The following is a 13,102-nucleotide window of genomic DNA, read 5'->3' as shown; positions in this document are numbered from 1 at the left end:
AAATATCCCTTCTGCTCCTTTTCCCTTCTCTTCTCCTTCTGGGACACCCATGACATGTATGTTTTCATGTCTTTTGCTGTCATTTAATTCCCTGAGACCTTGTTCAATTTTTTCCCATTCTTTTCTTCATCTGTTCTTTTGTATGTTCACTTTCAGAGGCCATTTCTTCAAGCTTACCAATCCTTTCTTCTGTCTCCACAAATCTGCTGTTATATGATTCCAGTGTTTTATTAATTTCATTGATTGTACCTTTTATTCTCATAAGATCTGCTATTTTTCTATGCATGCTTTCAAAATCTTCTTTGTGCTCATCCAGTGTCCTCTTAATATCCTTAATCTCTTTAGCCATCTCATTGAATTTAGTAAGAGCATATGTTTGAACATCTATAATTAGTTGTCTCAACTCATTTATGTCATCTGGAGGCTTATTTTGTTTATTTAATTGGGCCATAACTTCCTGTTTCTTGGTGTGGATTGTAATTTTTTTTTTCAGTGTCTTTGCATCTGGTTTACTAGAGTATTTATTCTGGGTGAAGTTTTTCTTTTTAGTTTAGGGTTTCCTGACATTTCTCCCTTGCTGGTTTTGCAGTAGAAGCCAAGCACATAGTTGGTGCTGTAAGCCGTGGAGGCTCAAGCTGCCCTCATTGCACCAGGAACCAATGAAGCTTCTTTCAAGTTTCTCCTTTGCCAGGGGTAGTGAGAGAGTCAGAGCTATGTGGAATAATTCACATTCAGACCTAGACTGTAGCTGCCCAGAGAGACTGATGAAGCTTCACATCCTTTTCTCCCCTGTCTGGGGCAGGGATGGAGCTGCAGATGTGAGCAGCAATCTATGCAGTGTAGGTCCAAGTTGACCACAGTTGCCTTGGTAGACTTCTGACTTTTAGTCTATGCCAGTCAAAGTTACCTGCAGTTACCTATATAGGCTGCTGCAGGGCTCCTCAGCCTCTTCCCTGCCAGAGGCAGGGCTGAAGTCTAGGTGGCCTGCAGGCTGATCTCCATGAAATAAACTTTCCTGCAGACACTGAGAATTTCAGTCAACTTGGCTCCCCCTCAGGCTGGGGCAGAGTCAGAATGGTGGCTACTGACCTCTTTCTGACTTGGGTTGGTTCACACTCCAGCTACTCCCAGGGTTATCTTTTAACCAGCCAAGTTTACCAATCAGTAGCTGAAATTGGCAGCCAAACATCTCCTCCCCCCTGTGTCTGGGAAATGGAGCTTCCAATTTCCCTCACAGACCAACCCCTGAGGCAGCTAATCCCTCGCCTCCATGGCTTGGCTGGAAATTTCCCGGAGAGGCTGGCGCAGGTCTGCGCAGCCTCCCCTCTACTGGAAGTGGCACTGGGACCTAGGCTAGACCTGCAATATAATCTGGATGGGAAGAAGCCAGTCCCCACCAGCACTGGGATTTTCAGTCCACCGCACTTCCCCTCATGCCAGGTGTGGAGTTAAGATGTGAATCCCAGCCCCTTTCTGACTCGGACAGTCTCAAACTTTAGCTGTTCTCAGGATTATACTGTTAACACATTCAATTTCCTCATCATAGCTGAAATTGGTGCCCATCTCTCTCTTCCTACCCTGTTTTGGAGAAGTGGATCTTTCAATTCCAGCTGCAGAACAGCTCCTGAGGTGGCTTTTGCCTCCAGTGCAGGATGGGCACTGGCATCTGTAGCGGAGCGCTCTACCTAGAAGTCCTCTCTGCAATTGGACAGTCTCCTCCTTCCATTCCTTCAAGGACATTGCAGGATGGTCTTCTGGTCTCCTGGAGCCCCTAAACACGTGCTTCAGCTAGTTCCAGAGAGCTCTGGGTGTTTACTAAGTGCCCTCTAACAGGATCTGACTCTAGGAGCTCCTTACTCCGCCACCATCTTGCTGGTTTTCTGTGTTCTTTTTTTAGAAAATGTGTCTATTCAAATCTCTTGCCCATTTTTTTAATTAGTGGTATTTTTATTTTTGAGATGTATAATTCCTTATATATGCTGGATATATAGCCCTTCTTGGATAAATGTTTATCAAATATTTTCTCCCATTGATTAAGCTGCCTTTTCACTTTCTTGACCAACTCCTTTGAAGTGTAAACGTTTCTAATTTTGAGGATGCTCATTTATCTATTTTTTCTTTTGTTGCTATCACTTTGGGTATAAAACTTGTGAAACCATTTCCTACTACAAGATCTCATAGATGCTTCCCTATATTATCTTCTAGGAGCTTTATGGTCTTGGCTTTTATATTCAGCTCTTTGATCCATCTTAAGTTAAGTTTTGTATATGGCCTGAGATGGTGATCCTTTTGATTCTTTCGGATATGGATATCAGTTTTCCAAACACTATTTTTTTAAAGATTTATTTATTTATTTATTTCCTCTCGTCCCCACCCCCTCACTGCAGCTATCTGTTCTCTGTGCCTACCAGCTGTGTCTTCTTTTGTTTGCTTCTGTTGTTGCCAGCAGCACGGGAACCCATGCCTCCTGCCATTGTGTCATCTCTCCATGTGTGCAGTGCCACTCTTGGGCAGGCTGCACTTTCTTTCATGCTGGGCGGCTCTCCCCATGGGACACACTCCCTGCATGTGGTGCTCCCCTATGAAGGGACACCCCTGCATAGCAGGGCACTCCCTGCGCGCATCAGCACTGTGCATGGGCCAGCCCCACACAGGTCAAAGAGGCCCGGGTTTGAACTGTGGACCTCCCATGTGTCAGATGGATGCCTCAACCACCAGGCCAAATCCACCGCCCAAACACTATTTTTTGAAAAGGACGTTCTATCCTACTTTAGTTGGCTTGGTGGTAAGGCACTGTATTTTGATATCTGAATTTAGTGGTTATCATAGCTGAAAAAGAAAGCTCACCAGGTTACCTAGACCCAAATAAAAGAGATATATCCAAATGCACATTATTTTTATTTCCCAATTGTATTAAACAAGCTAGTAAAATTTTGTTTGAAATACATCAAATCATTTTTTATATTCTATGATATTAATCATTGTTGCTTGCAAACCCATGAAAGAGAAGATATTCTATTTATGTGTGTATGTATGTGTGTGTCAGGAAATTTTATTTCCTTTTCCTTTTTTTAATGTGGATAGAAAAGAGTTTTCATGGGTGAAATAGTCACATTTTTCAACAGCAAAATTTCATACTAATGGAAATATTTGTTAATATTAAGTTTCAAAATGTGCTTTCCATAGGATGAATAACAACAAAAGCAGTTCTTGCTCAATAATTGTAAAAAAAAAAAAAAAGTCATCTTTATTTTGTAGAGACAAATAATTTTTTTAAAAGTAACTGTGGCAGCATAAAAGTCCCTGGCATATTTACTTTATGCAAAAAGGCAATAAATGCATAATTTTTCTTTACATTAGCTCCCCCATTTGTGTTTTTCCCACACAATAGCCAACAAAGTTGTGTTAAAAATTATATCAATGGAATCTAAAATTCACTTGAAAAAAATAAAGAATACACTACATGTTGAAAAAGTTTCCTTTATAATATTAGCCATATCACTATTAGAGCAATTTGGATGCTTCTTTGTTGCAGTAGCTTATTATTCCAGAAATCTTCAGTTCATTCATAATTCTTTTCATTGTCTCCTGAAGTACAAACAATCCACCAGAAATTTTTTTTCAAAAACATATCCATAGGGCTGGAGCCAAGATGGCATCAGAGTAAGGAGCTGCTGGAATCGGCTCCTGAAACAGGGTGGGTGGTTGTGACCCACATTGAAACAGGTTGGTGGTGACCCACATTTTGGAGGACCCAGGAGACCAGAGGAGTATCCTGCAACATTCTCGACAGTGTGGAAGGAGGAGACTACCCATCTGCAGAGAGGAATCATGAGTAGAGCCCTCCATGCCACAGAGGTCAGTGCCCTTGGGAGCTATTCTATGGTTGGAATTGAAGTTCCATCTCCCCCAATAAAAATGGGAGGAAAACACAGTATGGAACCAACTTCATCTACTGGTTAGTGAATTCAACCGGCTGAAGTAGAATCCTAGGAACAACTAAACCTTGAGCCTGTCCAGGTCAGAGGCAAGCTGGTGGCCACCATTCTGACACCATCCCAGGCATTAGGGGAAGTGGTGCTGACTGAAAATCAATTGTTGTAAGGACTGCCTTTTTTCCACCTAGGTTGGATTGCAGGTCTAGCCTAAACTCCAGTCCCACCTCCAGCAGGGAGGAAGCTGGGGGGGCTTGCACCATCTCTCTGGGAAGCTGCAAGCCACACCACAGAGGCTAGTGCCCATCCTACCCTAGGGGCACAAGCCGCCTCAGGAGCAATTCCGTGGATGGAGGTAAAAGCTTCATTTCCCATAAATGGTGGAGGAAAAGACAGATGTCCACTAACCTCAGCTACTGTTTAGTGGCTCAGTTGGCTTAAGCATAATCCTAGAGCCAGCTAGGGTCTGAGCCTGTCCAAGTAGGAAAGAGTCTGGTAGATGACATCTTGACTCCACCCCCTGCACAAGGGGGAGCCGGGCTAACTGTTCCAGTGAAGTTAGGGTCAGGCTTCTTTCCACCAAGATCGGACTGCAGCCCTAGCCTAGGCTCCAGCCCCACCTCCAGCAGAGAGGTAGCTGGTGGGAACTGTGCCAGGTTCTCCATGGAAGTGCAAGGGCTCTTTGCTGGCAGAGGCTGAATAGTAGGCCTGCACCCCCATACTCCAAGAGAATAGGAGAGGAGCTAGGTATCCTCAGCCTCTCCAGGCAATGGCAGTAGTTTTCAGCCCACACAGATTTGTTGAGTGCCTTTGAGCCCATCTCCACCTCTGTCCCTCTATGGGATAGGAGGGGGCTGGTGTTGCCTCAGCCTCTCAGGACAACAGTTTTGGACTGCACAAGTCTGACTGTTGGACACCTGTGGCTCCACATCCATTCCCAATAGGAAAGAGATGGACTATGTTTGCCCAGGCTCTTTGGGTAACTAGCTGTGCTTTTGGCCAACACAGCCTGGTCTGGTGGGTATTTGTAGATGCAACCTCACCCCCCCCAATAAGAAAGAAGGGGGCTGATCTTCCACAGCCTTTTTGGGCATCAGCAGAACTTCAGCCTACATGGACTGGACTATTGAATGCCTATGAATCCATGCCCACATCCAATAAGATAGGAGGGTTTTGGTGTCTCCACAGCCTCTCTGGACAATGGTGGGTACTTTCAGCCAGCAGGGACTGAACTGTTGGATACCTATGGATCTAACCCCATGCCTTAAGAGGATAGAAGGGAGCTTGTGTTCCTTCAACCTCTCCAGGCAACTGCAGGTATTCTTAGCCTAAAGGGACTGCACTCATGAGCAATCATAGAGCTTCCCTGGCCACCTAATAAGACAGGAGGATGCTGGTGCTTCCTCAGCCTCTCCAGGCAACAGTGGGTACTTTCAGTCAACAGGACTGCACTATTGAGCATTTGTGGTTCTGTTTCCACCCCCTAAAGGGCAGAAGGGACAGTACTCCCTCAGCATCCCAGGGCAACTGCAGGCATATTTGGCCCATACAGATTAGATTGTCAGGCACTCCAGAGGGTCCATTCCCACTTCCGATAGGAAGAGGATCTGGTGATACATCAGCTTACCTGAGCAACTGTGGATATCTTGAACTCACACAGCATAGATTGTTGACCAAAACTATAGCTCCATCCCTGCCTAAGGTATAGGAGGAAGGTGTGTGAAGCTTCATCAATGTCTCTTGGTGACTGCAGAAAGTCTTGTGCCCAACTGGGATTATTATACATGACTACAGTTCTGTCCCTGAGAGAGGAGAAAGTTGGGAGAAACTTTGTTAACTCCTGGGGTGACATGGGCAGCTTCAGCCTCCATAACCTACAGCACCAACTATATCTTTGGCTCCTACTACAAAACCTGCAAGGGAGAAAAGATAGAAATCCCTAAGCTAAAGGGAGAAACTGCACCCAGAATAAATATATCTAGCAAGCCAGATGCTAAAACACCAATAAAAATTAGAATCCCTACCAAGAAACAGGAAGAGGTGGCCCAATTAAAGGAACAAGATAAGCCTGTAGATGACATAAAGGAATTGAGACGATTAATCTTAGATATTCAAACAAATCTCCTTAATAAATTCAATGAGATAGCTAAAGATATTAAGGATATTAAGAAGACATCAGATGAGCACAAAGAAGAATTTGAAAACATACATAGAAAAATAGCAGACCTTATAGGAACGGAAGGTGCAATAAATGAAATTAAAAATACATTGGAGGAATATAACAGCAGATTTGAGGAAGCAGAAAAAAGGATCAGTAAGCTCAAAGACATGGCCTCAAAAAGTGAACAAACAAAAGAATAGATGAAGGAAAGAATGGAAAGATTGAACAGGATCTCAGGGAACTAAATGACAGCAAGATACATACAAACATGTGTCATGGGTGTCCCAGAAGGTGAAGAGAAGAGAAAAGGGGTAGAAAGAATATTTGAAGAAATAATGGTGGAAAATTTCCCAAACCTATTGAAGGGCATAGATATTCCTATCCAAGAAGCACAATTTACTTCCATCTGAATAAATGCAAATTGACCAACTCTGAGACACATACAAATCAGAATGTCAAATGCCAGAGACAAAGAGAGAATTCTGAGAGCATCAAGAGAAAAGCAATGCATAACATATAAGGGATACCCAATAAAATTAAGCACCAATTTGTTATCAGAGACCATGGAGGCAAGAAGGCAGTGGTATGATATATTTAAGATACTGCAGGAGAAAAACTGCCAGCCAAGGATTTTATACCCAGCAGGATTATCTTTTAAAAATGAAGGTGAGATTAGAATATTTACAGATAAACAGAAACTGAGAGCGTTTATAACAAAAAGACCAGCTTTGCAAGAAATACTAAAGGGAATGTTACAAACTGAAAAGAAAAGACAGGAGAGAGAAGCCTGGAAGAGAGTCTAGAAATGACAACCGACAACTAAAATGTCAAATATAAAATGATAGACAAAATGCAAAGATCAAAATGGATGAAATAAAAACTGTCTTTACAGTAATAAAGAATGAATATTAATGGATTCAACTCTCCAATCAAAAAAACAGACTGGCAGAATGGATAAGAAAATATATGTCATCTGTATGCTGTCTGCAAGAGACTCACCTTAGACCCAAGAATACCAATAAATTTAAAGTGAAAGGTTGGAAAAAGGTATTCCATGGATGCAGTAACAACAACAACAAAAAAGCTGGAGTAGCTATAGTTATATCAGATGATACAGACTTTAAAAGCAAAACTTTTATTAGAGACAAAGAAGGGCATTACATATTAATAAAAGGGATGATTCACTGGGAAGAAATTACAACATTAATATATATGCACCTAACCAGGATGTCCCAAGATACATGAGGCAAACACAGACAAAACTGAAGGAAGAAATAAAAATCCCTACAACAATAGTTGGAGACTTCAATACATCACTCTCAGCATTGGATAGAACATCTGGGCAGAAGATCAATAAAGAAACAGAGACCTTGAATAATATGATGAATGGACTAAACCTAATAGACATATACAGAACATTGCACCCTCAAACAGCAGATAAATATTCTTTTCAAGTGCTCATGGATCTTTCTCCAGGATAGACCATATGTTGGGACACAAAGCAGATCTCAATAAATTCAACAAAATTGAAATTATACAAAGCACTTTCTCTGATCATAATTGTATAAAGCTGGAAATCAACAAACAGCAAATAAAGGGAAAATTCACATATACATGGAGATTAAACAACACACTCTCACATAATCAGTGGGTCAAAGAAGAAATTTCAAGAGAAATCAATAAATATCTTGAGATGAATGACAATGAGAATACAACATATCAGAACCTATGGTATGCTGCGAAGGCAGTGTTGAGAGGAAAATTTATACCCTTAATGCTTACATTAAAAAAGAAAAATGAGCTAAAATCAATGACCTAACTACACAGCTGGAGGAACTAGAAAAAGAACAGCAAGCTAATCTTAAAGCAAGTAGAAGGAATGACCTAACAAAGATCAGAGCAGAAACAAATGAAATTGAGAACTAAAAAGAATAGAGAAAATTAGCAAAAGAAAAAGTTGGTTCTTCGAGAAGATTAACAAAATTGACAAACCCTTAGCTAGACTGATTAAGAAAAAAAGAAAGATGCAAATAAGTGAAATAAAAAGTGAAAAAGGGAACCTTACTACTGACCCCATAGAAATAAGGGAGATCATAACAGGATACTATGAAAAACGTTATGATAAAAACTAGACAATGTAGATGAAATGGAAAAAAGCCTAGGAATGTACAAACAACCTACACTGACACTAGAAGAAATAGAAGACCTCAACAAACCAATCACAAATAAAGAAATTGAAACAGTCATCAAACAGCTCCCCAAAATGAAAAGCCCAGGACCAGACATTTTCACAGGTGAGTTCTACCAAGCATTCAAAGAAGATTTAATACCAATTTTACTCAAGCTCTTCCAAAAAATTCAACAAGAAGGCATACTACCAAACACATTCTATGAAGCCAATATCACCCTAATACCAAAGCCAAATAAAGATATTATAAAAAAAGAAAATTACAGACCCATTTATCTAATTAATACAGATGCAAAAATCATCAATAAAATACTTGCTAATTGTATCCATGTACACATTAAAAGAATTATCCATCATGATCAGGTGGATTTTATACCACACATGCAAGCCTGCTTCAACACAAGAAAAATCAATTAACATGATACACCACATTAATAAATCAAAGAAGTAAAAACACGTGATTTTCTCAATTAATGCAAAAAAGGCATTTGACAAAATACAGCATCCTTTCTTAATAAAAATACTACAAAAATAGGAATTGAAGGAAATTTTCTCAACATGATAAAGGCCATAAATGAAAAACCCACAGCTAGCATTGTAGTCAATGGTGAAAAACCAAAAGCTTTCCTTTTGAGATCAGGGACATGACAAGGATGCCCACTGTCACTACTGTTGTTCAATATAGTGCTAGAGGTTCTAGCTAGAGCAATCAGTCAAGAAAAAGAAATAAACGGCATCCAAATTGGAAAGGAAGAATTAAAACTTTCACTATTCACAGATGATATGATTTTATATCTAGAAAATCCTGAAAAATCTACAACAAAGCCACTAGAGCTAACAAATTATTTCAGTAGAGCATCAGAATGCAAGATCAATATGCAAAAATCAGTGGTGTTTCTATACACTAATAATGTACAATCTGAGGAGGAAGTCAGGAAAAAGTTCCATTTATAATAGCAACTAAAAGAATCGAATATTTGGGAATAAACTTAACCAAGGATGCAAAGCACTTGTATTCAGAAAACTATAATGCATTGCTAAAAGAAATCAAAAAAGACCTAAATAATTGGAAGAACTTTCCATGTTCATGGATTGGAAGACTAAATATCATTAAGATGTCAATTCTACCCAAATTGATATACAGATTCAATGCAATTTCAATAAAATTCCACCAGCGAATTTTAAGCAAATAGAAAACACAATTATCAAATTTATCTGGAAAGGTAAGAGACCCAGAATAGCCAGAAACATCAAAAGAAAAAGTGAGTTTGGAGGACTCTCACTTCAAGCCTTTTAATCATATTACCTAGCTACAGTGTTAAAAACAGTACGATATTGGCATAAAGATAGACATATAGACCGATGTAACCAGATTGATGGTTCAGAAACACACCCTCACATCTATGGTAAAGTGGTTTTTGACAAGCCTGTCAAGTCCTCACAGTTGAAGCAGAACAGTTTATTCAATAAATGGTGTTGGGAGAACTGTATATCCATAGCCAAAAGAAAGAAAGAAGACCCCTATCTCACACCTTATACAAAAATTAACTCAGAGTGGATCAAAGACCTAAATATAAAAGAAAGTGCAATACAGCTCCTAGAAGAAAATATAGGGAAATATCTTCAAGACCTGGTGGTAGGTGTTGGATTCTTAAACCTTACACCAAAAGCATGAGCATCAAAAGAACACATGGATAAATGAGATCTCCTCAAACATAAACATTTCTGTTATTCAGAGGACTTCATCAAGAAGGTGAAAGGAAGTCCAGTCAATGGGAGAAAATATTTGGAAACCACTTATCTGATAAGGGTTTGGTTTCCATTCTATATAAAGTGATCATGCAACGCAACAATAAAAGAGCAAGCAATCAAAAAAAAAAAAAAAAAAGGGCAAAATATTTAAATAGACATTTCTCCAAAGAGGAAATGCAAATGGCCAAAAAGCACATGAAAAAATGTTCTATATCCCTAGCTACTAGGGAAATGTAAATTAAAACAACAAATATCATCTAACACCACATAGAATGACCATTATTTAAAAAAACAGACAACAATAAGTGCTGGAGAGGAGACAAATAGGAACACTCTTTCACTGTTGGAGGAGTGTAAATGGTGCAGCCTCTGTGGAAGACAGTTTGGCAGTTCCTCAGAAGTTAAATATAGAACTGCCATATGATCCAGCAATTCCTCTACAAGGAATATATCCAGAAAAACTAAAAACTAGGGCATGAACAGACATCTGCACACCAATGTTCATAGTGGCTTTGTTCACAATTGCCAAAAGATGGAAACAGCTCAAATGTCCATCCACTAATGAATGAATAAATAAAATGTGGTATATACGTATGATGGAATACTATGCTTCAATAAGAAGAAATGAAATTGAGACATGTGATAACATGAATGAGTCTTGAAGACATTATACTAAGTGAAGTAAGTCAGACACAAAAGGACAAATATTGCATGATTTCATTGATATGAACTAAATACAAATAATAAGCACATGGAATTAAAACCTAGAGTATGGGTTATAAGGAGATAAGAGGAAAGTTGAGAAGAACTATGGATGCTTAATGTATGTAGAAGTTTTAATTAACTTGACTATAAAAGTGTGGAGATGGATACAGTTGATAATAACACATTATAGTGAATGACAAATGATTTAGAAATGGGATTGTGACTGAAAAAGGTACTCTGGGGAAGTAAATGTCAATAGAAAGCAAGCTAAAGAATAATCTAGGGACTGAATAACACAGTGAACCCAGAGACAGTTGAGAATTGTGGGTAAGGGTACAAATGCAAGAGAGTACTTCTGTTAGCTAGAGGAGATGTACATCACCGTTGCAGGGTAATAGGAATATGGAGAAACATGGGAAAACTACAATAGGTGTGACCTATAGACTGTGGTTAACAGTGATACTATAATATTCTTGCATTAATGCCAAACTATACTGTGTTGATAATGGAGGTGTATGGAAAAAGTGCACCAAATGTATGCTATGGACCATGATTGGTGATAATAATCTGATGATATTATCTCATAATCTGTAACAAATGTTCCACCAGGGTGTGTAGTTGTATGAGAAATCTACACATCTGTATGATTGTTTTGCAAGTTCACAATATCTGTAGCAAAAATACTTAAAAAAAAATTGTAAGGGTTGGGGAAAAATATACCAAATATAAGATAAGGAATATAGTTGGTAGTAACATTTTGACAATGCTCTTGCATAGTTTGTAACAAATGTTTCACACCAATGCAAAGAGTTGGTGGAGGGATGATATATGAAACTCCTGTATGATGTTCTGTATGTTTATTTTGTAAGTTTGCAATCTTTACTATGCACTTATTATTTTTGTGTGTTCATGTATGAATGATATACTTCAAGAAAAAAATTCATGCTAAAAAAAAAAGAAAACATATCCATAATCTAACATCTCACCATTTTTACCATTATGGTTCTGGCCCAAGGTTGCATTTACTTGTGTGGACTATTTCAACGTCTCCTAAAGTTTCCCTATTTCCAAACATTTTCCTCTAAAGTCTACTCTCAACATTATAACAACTTTGTAACTTGAAAAAATGAATCAGATGATATGTCTCTTCTTAAGAGAAGGATTCTTCAATTATCTCCCATTTCACTGAGAATAAAATAAAAATACAGAGAAAGGTCCAAAGACTCCATACAAACTGCTCTTCTAGAACTTTTGCCATTGTTCCTCTGCTCCCCTGATGTTTTTCTAAAAGGCCTCGGGTTCCTTAGTATTATTTTAACATGCTCTGCACAGGACATGCTCAAATTTGAACTTTGTCTTCCTTTATTCTGGACTATGGACCGCCCCCCCCCCCCCCCACACACACACACTTATATACACGCTAGTTCTTTCAAATTTTTTCTGTCTTTACTCAGTTGTCAAATTCTGAGAATGGTCTTAAAAACCACCATGTTATTTTTTGTCTCTGACATTCATCATTTTATATCTTTATTGGTTTACTTTTGATGTCTTCCAACTCAATGTACATCCCATGAAGGCTGGAATTTCTGCCTGCTTTGTTCACTGCTTTATCCAAGAACTTCCAAATCCTTGAACAAAATCAGATATATAGAAGGCAGGAAATCAACTCGTGCATAAACAATCACTTATTTCATTTTAACTGTGCTATCTTCATAACCTTTCTCTCAGATATTTTTATATTAGTCAAAATGGCTAATCCATCAGGAAACTTATGATTTTTTAATATATATATATATATATATATATATATATATATAATATATATAATGCTTTAAAGACATTCACTCCTAAGGCTATATTTACCCAGTGCATTTTTCATCAATATTTTATAAAATTGCCATTCTTCGTACATTTCATATTTAAAGCAGAGTTCACATATCATGTGAACACCATGATATGACACATTAAAAACTTGTGTACTCTTATCCAATTTTACCACAATCTTTCCCCACTATAAAATATGCTATAAATCATCTTCATTTACAGATCATAAGAAATGTTTTCCAAGCATTTTCTTACACTATTTCTGACAACTGAATGTACTTTATTTCAATCCAACATGGTTTTCTATATTTTATTCAAGCAATTTTTCCATGGATAGAAGAATAAGTGTTACTTTGATGGTAAAGGGTATTAGAGTTATACTTTTAAATAAGGAATTTCAGAACCATATAAATCATTAACATTAAGGATACTTTTAGAGTGTTGCAGTAAGCATAGAGAGTAATTATAGTAAATTGTACTAAAAATGATAGCATTTATTCTTCATACACTCGGAACTTAATTTTTTTAACTTTATTT

The sequence above is a fragment of the Dasypus novemcinctus genome, chromosome 1, assembly GCF_030445035.2.
Source record: "Dasypus novemcinctus isolate mDasNov1 chromosome 1, mDasNov1.1.hap2, whole genome shotgun sequence".
Lineage (NCBI taxonomy): Eukaryota > Metazoa > Chordata > Mammalia > Cingulata > Dasypodidae > Dasypus > Dasypus novemcinctus.
This window is presented reverse-complemented; position numbering follows the sequence as displayed.